Source organism: Melozone crissalis, unplaced genomic scaffold, assembly GCF_028551555.1.
Source record: "Melozone crissalis strain CALT ecotype California unplaced genomic scaffold, PUWL_Pcris_2 ptg000013l_1, whole genome shotgun sequence".
Classification (NCBI taxonomy): Eukaryota; Metazoa; Chordata; class Aves; order Passeriformes; family Passerellidae; genus Melozone; species Melozone crissalis.
This window is the reverse complement of record NW_026535791.1, coordinates 7,534,443-7,551,183: the sequence shown is the minus strand read 5'-3', so window position 1 is coordinate 7,551,183 and position 16,741 is coordinate 7,534,443. Positions and strand designations below refer to the sequence as shown.

At 37.5% G+C, this 16,741-nt stretch overlaps 1 protein-coding gene across 7 annotated transcripts in view; it reads right to left on the bottom strand.

The window, feature by feature from the left end:
* Nucleotides 1–16,741, bottom strand: part of FRY (FRY microtubule binding protein) — a 225,272-nt gene that overhangs the window by 133,009 nt on the left and 75,522 nt on the right. Inside the window, exon 1 of one of the 7 annotated variants that reach the window (XM_054272261.1) lies at nt 2,135–2,150. The exons of the other annotated variants lie outside the window; for them this stretch is intronic. The gene's annotated coding sequence lies outside the window, so the exon portion shown is untranslated. Of the gene's footprint in view, nt 1–2,134; nt 2,151–16,741 lie in introns of those variants that run through there. 7 annotated transcript variants of the gene reach the window in all.

The window sequence follows — 16,741 nt, the reverse complement described above, 5'->3', positions numbered from 1 at the left end:
AGGGTTAATCCTCTGTTAACGGGTGTCCTTTTTCAGCCCTTGCTGCCCAGAAAAAGGCACCCTGAAGCCTGTAACTCTTTGTCTCTATGTCTCATATAGTTCTAATTCAAATTATTCAAATTATTGTTACTCTAATTGTATTACTATTTTTATAACCATTTTATTACTATTAAACTTTTAAAATTTTAAAAACAAGTGACTGGCATTTTTCACAAAGCCTTTTAACAATGATTCAGTTAGGTTTGTGACACAGGAGGATTTAATTTTTTTTTCCCAGACATCTAACTGAAAAATCATTTATTTGCACACTGTAATAGAAGAATGCAATTATTTGTGAGATTTGCCATGTACCAAGAATTTTTATTTTAGTTCTTCTCAGAAATAAAGAATTTCACAACCTTTCCCCAAATACAGAAAAAACACATCCTGGGGGCTAACATCTATCATTACTACAGCAATTACAGCAGTTTAGAGAAATGACTGACATATGACATTGATTTACTTCAAGTTTTTAAAAGACCCTTTTGTAGCTGTTAACTCCATTTAAGCATCTTTATTGTGAAAGCTAGCATTGCCAACACTCTGAGGGTCTGGAGTTGATCATGAGTTGGTCATGAACTATTATATATATAGGTTTGGCTTTCTAAGGCATCTTTTCAGCTTCATTATCTCCAGTATTAGCATATGCTTGATATTTGCATTGAAAAAATCTGACCCAGTGACAAGACTATCACTGATATCTATACTGATAATGTATGAGCTTTAACAGAATATAGCTATTATGCCTAGACCGAGAGCCCTATAAAACTCACTTAAAAAATGTTGCCTCTGAGACATAAAATTAGAAATCAAGGACTCAAAGAAGTAGCTGCATTACTGGTTGGTTCCTTTATGTTGACACATTATAATGTGAGCCTTAGAAGTAGCAGTAAAAGGGATGGGCTCAGTTTCGCCATCTACCCCAGTGAAACACTGCCCCATTAAATAAAATGCATAATTTTAACATGAGAAATCACCATGTAGAGTTTGTGTGGGTGCACGCTGAAGATACATAGAAGGAGGTGGGTGGAAGAAAGGAGTTATACTCAATTTGAGATACTAATTTCCTTAACAAATTTAGTTTTTACTGCCTGATTTCAAAATAATAAATTTTATACGAAGAGAAGTACCAGAACAGATCACAGAAGCATTTAGTTTAAATGTCTACATATTGCAGGGTATTGGTCACCACGTAAGTACTGCATTAAGCTAAACCCTTGACTTAGAGGAAAGTAGTTCATCCCCCAGGAGAATGAATGGTGATGCACATGGAGGATACCATGGTAACCCTGATGCCCAAGGACTCTGCAATAGCAGAGAATGTACAGATCAAGTTTAGAAAGTTGTATACATATTTAAAGCTCCTATCCTACGAAAATCTGTAATGAAGTTTAACCATGCTCGATCAACTATAAAACACCTGCACTATTTGTAGGTGTAATTCTGTCTGAAGCACTTTTTCTTATTTCCAACACAGTCTCTTATTTTTCTAGTAAATGTGGAATAAGCTGTATTTCAAATTGTACTCTTATCCTACAGAGCATTTTCATTTACTGCAGGCTATAAGCACATCATTTTCTCAATTTTATGTATTTTTAAAAAATGAAAGACAAGGAATAAATATGGCAATATTAGTGTAATATCACACATGGTTGTCATCACAACCATATACTATTGACACAGAAAGGCTTCCTGACATAAAATCACTGCTAGATTTTTCCATGTATTGATCAATTCCCTGATCAGAAAAACAGCTGTAAAAAAGCACAGTAGTTTTAGTGCAACGGTCAAAAGCTGATACTGGGGATAAATACCAAATGAAATTATCATAAGAGAGTCCCTGCTGTGATCTGCACTATTTTTCTGAGAGCTGTAAGAGGAATCAAAACAACTGAACGATCATAACACAGAAGCCAAGAATCTGTGCTACACTGGATATAACTTCAGCCTTACAGTTACTGAATTTTCAGTATCTTTAAGCAGAAAAGCAGAGGTTGCATTTTTTTAGTAAACTGTGTCAAATTTACACTTTAGCAGCAATGAACAAACTAGTAAGACAAACGCAAACATCAACTTGCAGTATTTTCATACCTACCGAGCCCCTTTATAAAGCCGATCACGCTGGATTTTCTCCAACATGCTACTGTAATATCCATGAGCCTGTGAATACCTGAAATGTTCCACTCCTTCAGTTAGAAAAGTTAGAATCCTTTTCTAACTAAAATAGAAAAATAAATTAGTTGTTTCATAATCCTGTTTCACACTTCCTCACTGTCCGTGAGGAAGACATTTCCTTCAGTTTCTTGTTACTGTTTCTCAACAGACAAATGCTGAAGACCTGCAATGTCTGAGCTAGAGCAGGCCTGCAGATCAGCTCAGCCTTTCCATAACCAAAGGGGTAATTTTTAGCTTCAGCATATGACGATGACCACTCACAGAGTGGCTGCACGTCTATATTTATCCACGAGTACATACTATGCTGACAGATTAGTGAAACTACTTCAGGCACTCCAAGAACATGAGACAGGATAATGGAGTTCGACAAAAACAAACCACACATATCAAACACATGTATTATCATACAATCCAAGCTGAAAGCAATTAGTATAGAAATGCAAAGCACAGTGACAACACAGAATGGGTTTTGTTTTGTAACTAAAGTTTTTTGGCCAAAAGTACATACAGTCTAAATTCCTTTCGATAAAGCCAACCCAGTATCTCTTCTTTTCCCATGCCAAGAATCAGTGAGAAACCACATATCCTTAAGAATAATGGTACATCTGCTGCAGTAGCTCTTGAGAAAATTTGCTTGGTTTTAAACAACAATTATAATATTAAAAAGAAAACACATTATTAAATAAAGCACAAAGAATTTAGTTTACAAGGATATGGTCAAGGTGCCACAAAAGGTTGCTTTTTCAGCTTTTGAAGGAGAACATTCCCAATTAATTCAAGCTTGATAGACAGAGAATAAAAAAAAGGAAACTTTTGCTCAAAGAATCAAACTAAAGGTCTAGCAGATCCATTTTTAACTTAGTGAAATAAATTGTAAGATTCCCAAGGAAAATGTTATTCCAGTGTATTAGTAAGATGTACTAATAGCACAAATAGCAGGATTTTAATGTAAGCATTATTTTCATAATTAATTTGCATGTGTTCAGTTCTGGGCCCCTCAGTTTAGGAAGGACATTGAGATTCTTGAACGTGTCCACAGGAGGACAACAAGGCTGGTGAACTTGGAATACAAGCCCTGCTGAAGGAGCTGGGGGTGTTTAGCCTGGAGAAAAGGAGACTCAGAGGTGACCGTATCACTCTAGAGGTACCTGAAAGGTGGCTGTAGTCAGGTGGGGGTTGTACCTATTCTCCCAGACAACAAATCAGAGAACAAGAGGACACAGTCTGAAGCTGCACCAAGGGGAATATAGGTGGGATGTTAGAAAGAAGTTCTTCGCTGAAAGAGTGAATGGGCAATGGAATTGTCGGCCCAGGGAGGTGCTGGAGTCACCGTCCCCAGATGTGTTTAAAAAAGGACTGGACGTGGCATTTAGTGCCATGGTTTAGCTGATGAGAAGGTGTTAGGTCACAGTTTGGACTAGATGATCTTAAAGGTCTTTTCCAACCTAGTTAATTCTGTGACCCTGTGAAATCTCAGTAAACATGTATTTGAAAACTCCAGACTCTAAAGACTGCCTAAAACTGTTCAGGCAACTATTGGAGAAGACAATCAGTCATTTTGTGCAGCTGTCTTGACACAAGAACATGACATAAAACTATCCCAACTCATCCTGACTTTCAAAAGCTTATTTAATCCAAATACGGGATTCTTTAGGAAAAGCTTCTTTGGTTGACCAATTAGATACATGGCCTGCAATGCACCAAAGATAAAACCTAAACAATTACATGCAAAACAAAAGTCTGGAAATCCTTATGCCAGAGGAAATACTATCTAGTCTAGAGGATAAAATAGAGAAGAGACAGTAGGGTCAGTGGGCAAAAGTACAACAGAAGTTCAAGATTCTGGAGCAAAGCAGTTCATTTAGAAAACAAGTCTAAAGGGAACAGATTTGGGAGGATATCCTATAAAGTGTTGAGATGACCTCAACTCTCCAAAATGGGTATCTTCAAATATTTGATTATTCTGATTATTCGGAAAGTAAAAGGGAGAAAAGGCTAATTTATACATTTCAGATTCCTTACTTTCTTTAAAGAGATATGTCTCGGGAGATTAAGTTGTGTAAATTGGCATGGGGAAGAGAAAGGAAGAAGATATCTTCCATGATAAAGGCACTCCAGGACTTAGTTACCAATTTACCCAAGATAAGAGCAATATTTTAAATTATTTCTGTCTGAATACTTAGTGAAAAAATGTTGTTGCCAGGTTTAGATAAATTTATTCCACTCTTTTCACAGTACTTGTGGAGCTACAAAAGACAGTTCCAAATCCTGTAGACTTGGTTTGGCAAATCTCCTCCAAACTTCCTATTCATTTTACCGTAAAAGGAAAATACAAATTTCATGTGAACTCAAGGAACAGCAAAGACAGAAAACAGGAGACAAACTAACTAGTACATTCACTAAGGAGTGGCAGAATTGCCAATAAAGTATAAGCTTTGGCCAACCCAACTACTTTACCCAAGGAAAAAGAGGTTTGAACATTCCCTGTGTGTGTGTGTATGCACATACTTTCCATTCTTGAATTTATTTTCAGTATCTTATAAAAAAACCAAGCCTAGAACAGACCAAGTGGTATTCTCAGTGAGACTGAAGATTTTGGGACATAAGGCTTATTTCTTGTTACAAACTCATTCAGCCCTCCTCTTAACCCAAGGGTGGAAAATGATTTGCAGAACAGAGCCTAAGAACATGTCCCTGATATGGTATTTTTTTAACAATCAGATCCAAACCTCTGCAGGATAGAAACAAAACCAAGAAATAAATATATGATCACTCAGTAGGCCTTATGGAAGCTGAAACAGCACTTGTGGGGAATGGTCTTCTCTGCACATCTACAAAGAGTTCATATGTTCATTCCACTCAGAGATGCCTATGAAGCAGCCATTTTCTGTGATGCACCCCACCAGAAAATAATCAGTTTAATACAAGTATCTTTGCTCTAACTCAGGGAAACATTAGAACAGCCCTTACATGACTGTAACATATAGACAGGTCTTATTTGAGATTGATGTGGTGAAATGCCTGTTAACTTTGAAGCCAAAGGTTCTTGTTTAACCTAGAGCCCTGGAAAGAATAGAACTGTTTGTTTGGCTTTATTAGCCAACTAGAAATCTTCTGGCCCTCACATCCCAGCTGATGGCAGAAAAGTGTTAAGCTTTGTTATCCTCAGAGGAGTACTGCAATTCTCTGCAAGAGAGGGGTAATTGATGTGAGAGCCTGTAGATGAAAGCAGTGAGTGGAACATATTTTCTCCCCTTGCATATGCAGAGGATTCAAGAATGATAACTGCCAAAACAAATAAACAAACAGGAAATCCTGTCATATGTGTCCATCGACTTTTTGAAGGCCTTTTCACTGACTTGGCTAAGCATCCTGTAAGATAGACTTTCCCTCTCTCTCCTAACTGGCAGGTCAGGGGTTGAGCAGCATACAAGTGTTCCCTCAGTTCTTATCTCAGATCCTTGCAAGACATGTGAGTGAGGCAGGAAAGCAATTCTCCTTCCCTCTCATTCTCTTTGCTCACTTACCTCTTTTTCTGCTCCTTTTCCTCTAAATCATTACTTTCTGGTTTACATATACCACTGTGCTGAAGATAAGTGGGAATATATGCATGTAACATAAAGATTTTAATTGCACCAATTCTAGAAATTGCTTGGTTTTTTATGAGATTAAAGACTGAAAGTGCTAAATGACATGGAAAATCTTGTGGAAAATCTACAATTTTCACATTTGAGTGTTATATTTAGGAGTGACTTCTCACTAAAGGAATTATCTTTGTTGCCTCTGATGCGTTCCAAATCAAACCAAAATACTTCTCAGTTTCTGTGTTTTATATGGTAATGACATGCTGCCTCTTTGAAGGCTAACTTGAGATTAACAATATACTTCCAAAAGATTTCAAAATCTTAGTATCTTTTCTACATAACTTCACAAGGGTTTTTTTTTACCTTTCCAGTTATTCCAAAAGAAAAAACTCCAAAAAAGGATGAAAAGATATTTTCAGAAGAGTAATTGTTGGGTTTTTTCCTAAAAAAAATTAAAACAGAGACAAGGTTTATTTCTGAAATTATATCAGGATTTTTTTGGGCTCAAATACAGCTTAAAAATAATTTGATTTTGAATAAAGACATTCATACTCTTCTTTTACACTTTTTTTCAGGTACTAGGGCAAAAAGACTATGCTCCTCTTTGGTTTTGTTGGATCAGAAAATAGGTTCCTATAAGATTTTTAGACAGACATTTTGTTGCATTTGCTTTCCTTTTCAGAGACAGGGAGATGAACATATTCCTGTAATTTTGTGGTTGATGGGTGTTAGCAGAAGAATTATTTTTAGGGAATTTGGAAAAGGGCCGAGGAAGTACAAGGCTAAAAGAGTCCAAAAGAGAAGGAATTGTTACTTCCAGAAGAGGGACTGACTAGCAAGCAGGGAGGATGTGACCGGTATCTTCCTTCCCTAATGTGCTGATTTTGGATGGGGTAGAGTTAATTTTCTCCACAGTGGTTGGTGTGGGGCTGTGTTACGGATTTGTGCTGGAAACAGCATTGATAACCCAGGGGTTTTCCAGTTACTGCTGAGCAGGGCTTACACAGAGCCAAAGGGCTTCACTGCTTCTCACCCTGCCAGCAAGTGGTCTGGGGCGCACATGGAGCTGGGAAGGGACACGGTGGGGACAGCTGACCCCAGCTCACCAAGGGGACATCCCAGACCACAGGGTGCCATGCTCAGCATATAAATCTGGGGGAAAAGGAGGAAGGGGGGTCATTAAGAGTTACAGTGTCTTTCTTCCCAAACTACTGTAAGCTGTAATGGAGAGCCAGCTTTCCTGGGGATGGCTGAACCTGCCTGCACACAGGAGTGAGCAAGTGGCCTTGTGGTGCTTAGCTGCCAGCTGGGTTTAAACCATGGCATCTATAAATTTTCTCTTTGGGACAATATACTTTTTCTTTTCTACTTAAATGTTCTGCAATACAACTGTAAGTCTGGATAAGATGGAATTTTGAACATATATTTAAACTGCTTATTTTTTACCAGAGACAGACATTAAATGTTTGCATGTCAGTCCTATTCCAATTTCAACAGCTACCTCAGATGCCAGAACTGGAACCGTCCCTGAATTTTTGCTGTCTGTTTGTTCACACTTGCTCTTCCAAACTATTGACATGTTGGATCATGCTGTTAAAAATTCCTTTCACTGGAATGGAAACAGCATATTGTTGGATGATGTGGATGATGTGTCTTCTGTGCAATGTATACACGTGTATGAAAACCTTGAGTGTGTTGTGATGCACTTGCACAAACAAGCAGTTTGTGCATAAAATGCATAAAAAGAAACAGCTTCTAGTTCTCCTGACATAACACTGTTCAACCAACTAAGAGTTGGTTTTGTACAGCTTTGTTTATTTCATGCCATATTATAGATGTCATGTCTAGTTATGTTTCAAAGTGTGGTACTACAAAGGAAAATCTTTAAAACTGTACTTGCTTTCTTGCTTCTTCTGGTGCACATGATCTACTATATGGGTGCCTTTTAGGGAAAGTTATAAATTTAGCCACCTACCAACCAAATATCAAACTTAATCTAGGTATCCAGGCTCTGGGTAAATTGAGACCGACATTTCTAGGTGATCCATCAAATCCTTCTTAGATTCTTATCTTAAGACAGAATAAATCACTTTCTAGAGGTGCCTATAACTCATTCAGTGATTACTGAAAGAGAACTGACAACAAAGATACCCAAACTTATTAGTGATGACTCTCACTCTTAAATCTGTAGACTCTTCAAGAGCACCTTGTATGGATTAAACTGCACTGTGGTGCATTTTAGCTGCTGCTGGCTCAAATTCTTGCCCTTGCTCATGTGGGTGGAAAATGGCTCAACACCAGCAGTAAACCAAGCCACAAGCTGGATCTGTGGACTGGCAAGTGAAACTATCACAAACCAAGAAGACTTTCACGAAATTTTGTAAAGCTTTCTGTGATGACACCACAGGAGGGATTTCTCTGAATAAAGACTAACATGAGAAAGACATCAATTCATGTTTCCTCTACAGTGGAACACACAAAGTAACATCTGCACAAAGAAAAATGAAGGAAAAAGTTTTGCAGCCAAAATCTGGATTAATATTCATTATCAATCCCCTACACTATGTTTGATTGAATCACTAATGTCATTACTTAATTCTGACAGCAGCAGCACACTCACAACATAGTCTGTCTTCCATATTCAATGCTATCTGGCCTCTGCTTACAGACATCTTTTCTTAGCCACAGACCATTATGATGCTATTGTACCTACTAACCCTTCATTACATTACATTAACAATTCTTTGAAAGTGGGTTCATTTGCTTCTCAGCCACTAACCTAAATGCAAATGTTTGCTGCTTTGGTAGGCTGTGGCTCCATGATATAATTACTTTTTGTGGTGTCTGAAATACAAGATAATGTATTTTACCATCCACATGAGCTCAGTGAAGGTTTCTGAAAGTTTGGCTTGAGTGCAGCTGCCCAGTGAGAAACTTTCACTTGAAAAGGTAAGTGGAGTGCATGGAATTTAGCTGCTGTCCAAGGGACCTTCTGCATGACCAGTCAGTTGCGAATACCCAATACAACATGGACAGGACGTTGCTCTCATGCTGGTCAGTGGGCCATGACAGAAAAATCCTTCCATGCATTGAAATATCTAAATGTGTTGGAATGCCAGAAATATGTTGCTAAATTTGGAGAGGAACAGGCACCTATAGAGATGAACTCTGTGTAATTTAATTATGAAAATAAAGAAAGAATCCTAGGGTTCATATTGGATGTTTCAAATAAACAGCTTAAACCCTGCAAAACCAGAGCAATTCATTAGAAAAACCAAAGAGCCTAATCAAATCTGAAAATAATAAAAATATGCTTTTTATAGTATATTCAAAGGGAAATTCAGTGTTCCTGAGGGCTGGGATAAAACTAATGTTGTATCAGATTTTCTCAAGTGTCAGCAAGGGCAATCCAGGCAACCACAGCAGAGCTGGCCTGATACTCATCCTGGAGTGGCTGCATTTGATTAATAAAGAAACAAAGTGTGATAATACAATGTCATAATCATAGGTTCATGGAAAGCAAATTTTATTAAATTAACCACATCTTTTTATGAGATTATAAATTTGGTTAGCAAGGCTGAAAGTGTAGTCTTACATTTTTGCTTGGCAATTGGATTGGTATTTTACCAAACTGTAAAATCAATATTCACAACCAATATAGATTAAAAGATAGGTAACATCTATGAATTCAGGAAGAATCATACTGTAATGAATGCCCTTCTAGTGGAGGTACAGAGACCAGTTCTTGGTTCTGTACTATTTATCATTACTGGTAATGACATGAAAGAAAAACTTTTCTACAAAGTTTACAGGCAAAACACCAATTAAGGGTGACAGAAAAAATAGCAGAAAAAGGCCCTTCTACTCTGTTTGAATAGCATTTGAAACATTAATACAAGGAAATAATACATGAGATACTAATTCTAACCTATGGGAGATTGCATAGTCAGAAACCAGGCCACACAGACAGAAGGCAGCTTTCTCTTCCTGGGAAACACTGATGATGAAAAAAGGCCTGAGACCAGGATGACTAATGTGTTGGAAACAGGCTGCTATTCTTGTGACCTGAAGAGCTATGGAGAGCCTTTCCAAGCAGTATGAAAAAAAGCAAAAGCAGGAAAGCCCCACTGCTCCATTGTCAGTGGCTCTGCAGCCACTGCTGGATGCTCAGTCCTGTTCTGGTATCTGCAGCTTGAGAAAAGACACTGGTGAACTAGAGAACATTTGGGAAAGGTGAGAAATAACTCACGACTGCAAAACTTGCCTTGAAGTTTAGTTTAATTTGATCATGAAAAAGTTATACCATCATATCTAATGGCAGAAATTTGCACTTATTGCTTCTTCAATGGCACCTGCTTGCAAAAGGTATTCCCTGGAACCTCTTACCCCCAAACACCTTTTTTAGACAACCCAGGCACTCAGGCACATCCAAACTGTGATTCATCACAATAAACATGTCTAAAGCAGCTCATCTTAACTGTACCCCTGTACCTCTTTACTGGCTATCAGGAAAACCAGGCTTGATTGTGTAAGATGCAAAATATGCCTGGCTAAGGATGCCTGCAAGTTGGGTGAGATGATTTCCATGCCCATTAAGCAGGAATATCAGGAACAGAAATTTGCTAAGAGACAGATTTTTGTTCAGAAACATCCAATGTCTAGAATTTTTGAGTAGACAAATGCATTAAAGAAGTTAAACATAAAGGAAGGAAAATTAACTGTCAGAATGCTATTAAGCCTGGTGCTGATTATTCCATTACTGGGAATTTTAAATTAAGATTTTTTTTTTTAAGATGTGCTTTGTCTCAAACAGAAATTAATTCAGAGAAGCCATAAAGCCTGTTCTATGTGCAGCACAGATTGGATGACACAATGTTTTTTCTGGTTGTATAATTTACGACTTGTTGAATATATTAGTAGAAAACATAGTTCTGAGAACAATCTCTCATTGGCAAAGCTAGGATGCAGATGTTGTAAGCAAGATTGTTACAACAATATCTCTAATCATGATAATACCAAGAAGCAGAAGTCTGTATTCCTATCAGTACTTGATATCAAGTATCAGTACTTGATTTTTCTTTGTACATCCAGGTACAAATAGCAATCGTATAATCAGAGTATCAAAGTCGTGGCTCCTAAAGGGGCAGGAGAGCTCAGAAGAAAAACACACATTTCTAGCACTAAGCAAACAGGCCTGAACTTCTCTGTTAGAAACCTTTGATTCTCACTGCAGAAAGACATTAAAACCAGAAGAATACTGACCTCAAGATGCACAAATGGTTTTGCTATAGGTATGTAATCAGAGAGCTCAAAGTGAAGAGTACAGGCAATTTTGCCAACACTCTTCCATGACCTGTGTGTGATCTTACCATAAATTCCATTAGTTACAAGCATCAGATGTTGTTAGGGGACATCGCCTCACATCAAAAACAATGACAAGCTATATTAGCATAATGGGTTATTATTCCCAGATCCATGTGATCAGTACTCCATGGCAACCCAATGATAATGAATGCCTTTGTCAGGAGGAAAGCATGTACAAAACTATACAAAGCATGAACCTCAGGCACCTGAAATGGTACAGAAGGCTGGTAACATATTAAGAATTTAAACACCAGCATTGACATTTCTTTCCGTATATACAAAGGAATTTTCCCCATGTTGTCAGCCAATCATTGCCTTTGTGGGGACATGGCACTTCCAGGACACTTCTGCTAAGGGCTTACCAATTAGGAAGCTGAATGCTTAAAATCAGCCTGTGGAACAGAAACCATAAAAACTTACCCAAATGATAAATCACTTGAATAAATCTGGGTAAAATTTGCTGGTCAATTTACTGCGTAAAGCATGATCTCAGAACAGGATCCACAACAGCCAACACTGCCTTAGATATATCCCCACAGCAACCTCTCACACTGTTGGGCCACTTCGAATGTTCAAAGCAGAACAGACAAGCAGCTCCTCTCCTTTTCAGTTTGACTGTAATTGCTTTTGTAACAGCTTAATGGCTAAAAAATTCACCCAGAATGTGATAGTTTGGGGTTAAATGCTTAATTAAACTTCAAGGTTTTGAAATATCACCTTTGACCTTTAAAATAACTTCATCTAGTATAACTAATACAGTAATTTTAAAATTACGTTTGGGGTTGTTTTGTTTTGTTTTGTTTTATTGAACTCAATCTAGTTCCAATTCCACTGATGAAAAAATTAAATACTCTCTAGTTTCCCATGAAGCCCTTAGGACAATATTTAGCTTTCTGAAAATGCTATTCAGTATATCTTACTTAAATTATGAATGCAGATACTTATTAGATTTTCAGGACACCATGCCAGTTCCTCTACAGTTTACAGAAAATCATAGCTATCATTTGAATCCAAAATGCATATGACTGCATGATTCAAAACAGAAAAAAGAAACTGAAAAAGATTGCCATTGAGCACACTGATCACTTGTGTATAATGACATTTAATGTTCACTGGTCACTTGTGTTTAGGAAGTTTAATGACTGAAGACCATTTTCTGTATTAATGAGAAAGACACAATTTGTTATTTATATTTACGCATACACAGTAATGTAGAAATTTGAACCTTCTAGCCATATGTGTAGAGCTCTGTTCATTATAAAGCAGACAAACACATCCAACCCAATAAATGTAAACAATACCAACTTGAAATGTCTTTTCTGGATTTATTATTATAAAAATGAAAAAAATTTAACAAAAAGTCATGCCCCAAGGATATTGCCATAATACAAATGGAATTTTTAAAATGCATGACATCTCAGGCTTTAGGGAAGTTTACCAATTAGGTTGAAATTTGTAAAGTAAGTGTGCTAGCTGTGAAAGAGGTTCTGAAAATTATACACCTCTTTGTACTTAATTGAGAAAAATGCTTGATTAAAGTCAGTGGTAGCAAGTTTGAAAAAACTTGCTCATTACCTTGCAGGGATAGATTCCTTTATGCAACTAGGAAATTACTGCCGAAATTAGTAACAGAATTTATGGTGATCTAGAAACAATGGTATTAATATTAGGCAGATAGTCCTTCTAAGTATCTATTAATATCAAAGCACATGATTAATTCAAATAAATATCTAACTTGACAGCAGTGTGATGCTTCCATTTTACTCCTTAAAGGACTACTGCTTGTCCTCAAATAAATGAAAAATGAAGAAACAAACTGTGAATTTTCAGAGTCCCACTGTAGCAGTAAGTCACCTGGAATTCTCACTTTGGGCAAAACAGAGCTGGGAATTAGCCCAGGAGCAGCTATGCATATACAGGGACCTTCTGTCACTGCAGCTGCAGTGAGAAATCCTGTTTCTCCCCTTCCAGTGAAGAGCTGGCCCTCACACTGCAGTTGAAGGATGTAGCCGGTCTTGTTTTTTCATGTTTTAAAAACAAAGTTTATCTTAAAAGACATTTGCAGATTCGCATGGTAAAGAAGTTTCCAGATTTTTACTCGAAATAATCCCTTATTTCACTTGATTTTTTTTCTCTTTCTCATAACTAATACTTACATACTTCAATGTGTTTACATATACCTAAATATCACAACATGCTATTTATCTTCTTTCAAATCCCTGATGAGATAAAGCCAAGAGTCCATCCCTGCAGTATACAACTGCTTAGCTCAATCTAATGTGATAACAAACCATCCACATGGATACCTTTAATATCTACAGTGCCTCATGCCAGTTTTTAATACATTGCTTATAAAACTACTATGCTTGAATGTATGCTGAGTGACACTCAAACATTCCCTAATGCCCAAACACACATTTTGTTTCTTCATTCTGCTGAGAACTGTCAAAAGTGCCCAGATCTGTCTGACACCCTCCCCTGGGAGATGCTACTACAGACTAGTTTTTATTATTAGGTTAGACATTACCTCCTGTATTGGAAAAGTCCATTAGGAAGTTACCTGCTACTCTATTACAAGTAATAATAAATGGAATAATAAGCTGAGAGGACATTTCTTTGTACATCTGTGTGCTTTCCACTGTGCTGCATTACCTCATTGGACCCAGGCTTTCAGAAGTGAGGTAATAGAGGATGTATGATTAATCTGATGCCAAATGAACCAACTGTTGACCCAGTTACCTTAACAGCATGCACTAGGCACTTGCTGTTCTCCTCACCTGATAACATTTAACACTTTATGTCCACCTGAGCACTGAGGTAAAGGATGGCCTACCGTGTATGCTGGAAGGATGTGCTATAAAGCAAGGATGTAGGATGGAAATCAGGTCTCCTGCACTGCATTCTGCTCTTGGGAGGGGATTTCCCTGTCTATCACCTCCCCATCTCCCCAGCTGCTCCCTTCTTACTCCGTCCCTACAATCTGCTGTCTCCTCATGGCTGCGTCTTCCTCACTTCAGGCTCCCTATTCCAGTTCCAGACTCCCATGAACTGTTCTTCCATCTAAACACTGCTCATCTCACCCTTCCAGCCCTCTTAACTCCATCCTATTCCTCCTCCCATCCCTCTCCCTTCACCCACCCCTCTCCAACATCCCCTTGGTTCCATCTCATACCAGGCACTCTCAATTTCCACTCCCACTATCTAGGAATTATCAGTTCCTCTACTTCTGATTCCTGCCCCTGCCTCATCTCCTTTCTTTGCTGGGCTTTTATTGCAGATTCATCCCCCTGTGCCCTCACTTTCTTTGTGCAGTCATTGTACAGAGGCAGTTGGCTGTAAGGTCTCTCTCCCCCACCCATTCCCAACAAGATAATTTTTAACATGTATAAACAATAGGGTTTATTTGGCATTTTCTCATTATTAGAGCAGGTAGAACCATTTCAGCAGAAAATTCTAAAATTCACCTTCAGGGACATTAAGTTTAGAAGTGCTTCAGCCCAAACTGCAGAGCTCAGGAAAAGAGGGGATTTACATTAAAAAAGTAGACAGAGCAATATAAACACAATCACTAATTTTGTTTAATTTTTAAAAAATAATATTCCAACCCCCTTATGTTATCAGTTTTTAAAAGTTCATGAAAACAATAATTCAAATTATTTCAGTCATTTCAGTTGCTATGGAGGTCTGCAGGTTCCTGTAACACTCACTTCTATCTGTCCTATCCCTTACTGCTTGAATATGTGACAGACAAATGAGTAAAAACAATCAACATTTTTAACTTCACATTCCCTTTGAAAATATTTTAATCTTCCATTACATATTTCTTAAAGATTCACCAGGGACGCACTGAGACTTTGCTTAATTTACTACAAACCCTTATGACTTCTGTATTTCAAAAAGTGATACATTTCAACTTCTGATTCCCAGAAAATCAAAAATTCTCTTGATCAAACTCTCATCCCAGTAAAGACTACATACACTGTTCTGTCCCATTTTCTTGCCTATGAACGATAGAACAAAAATCAAAATAACCACCTAGCTTTGGTTCAGATGGCACACAGATAAAGGGTGGAGTGAGCTTATTTGTTTCAAACATCTGCCTTTATAGAAAAAGAAATACATCTAAGTAATTTTCTCCTCATTTAAGACATCAGTAGCAATAAATATGCATGCTGTGGAATTTTAAAAACAATCCAATGACATTTCCATATGAAAATTACTTTTTATTGTCAATTAAAATCTCATTATATATATTAACTGGATGAGTCATGATTTTCATGTCACTTAGCTACCAAGACAGTGAAGGAAAAAAGGTTCTTCCAGTACAAAAATAGAAGACAGGGCTTCATTTCCAGATCTAACACAGGACACGTGTTTCTCAGTTAATTTCTCTGTTTTGATTTGCCCAGGAATAGCAATAAAGCAATCCTTCATATTCAGGTAATAATGCTGGAAGAATTTCAATCTGTAAAGCTTCCAGATGGGAAGCACTGTATGAATATTATTATAATGGAGACCATTGCAACCAAGTTATTTGCAGTGGTTTCCCTGCACTTTCCCTGAATTAATGAATGTCAATTTGCATCTGGTGAATGCAGTTTAAAATAGGCAACAAGGAGTTTTGTGTGCAATCCTCTCAGAGGTGTGACTGAAGCTGGTTTCACAGCTGGGGTACTTATGAAGGCTGTCGGAGAAAGGATTTCCCTGCATCTAAGAAGGCAGGAGGCTCATGCAGCCATTTTTCAACATCTGAGATTCCCTCTTCACTGTCAAACAGCCTCATTTGAAAATTCATAGAAACTTAAGCATCTTTAAGAATTATACCCTGCTCTGAATTGTTCTGAATGTGGTTAACCTGTCCAAAAAAAGGCAGGCAGGCAGACAGAGTGAACAGTTTTGCTTCCACAGGAGAGTTATCTAAAACAATTCCAGTTACCAGGGAATGACTACTTTCAGCACTTGGTATCTCAGTAATGTGCAAAGAATAAACCTCATTATGAAAACATACAACAATGCACTGCTGTAAGTATATGTAGAAACCCGCCCTGCAAACTTCTCAAGGGAGAACTTCGACAAGAACTCTATCCAGGTAGCCTTCTGACTAAAAATCCAAATTACTCCATGCATTTAAAAGCATTCATAAATAATAATCAGAGATGCAGTAAGAAAGGTAATTCTGTATATTGTATTAAACAAAACTTGTTCAAGGAAAACAGTATCAAAACAAACCGACTTAGAAATTGACATCCTTTGAAGTTTAATTTTGAGACTCTTCAAAGTTACAGAGAGAGAGGAGATAGACTGAGATTAGGAAAAAATGTTACCATAATGACCACCCAATTACGGGAGAATTCCTTCGAACCAGGATCTGTCAGACTTCTGTGCTGAGCCACGTACTAGTTAAGAATTCAAGGGAATTCATTAGTCTCCCTAAGTCAAGCTTTTCAAAATAAAACTAAAACCATCTGCAACTTCATGATTATAAATAAAATCAAAATCTGATGCATTCTCTCGATCATCTCTTGTCTGATACTAATCCATCTAATGTCTTCACATTTTGGCCGTACACAAACTGTGAT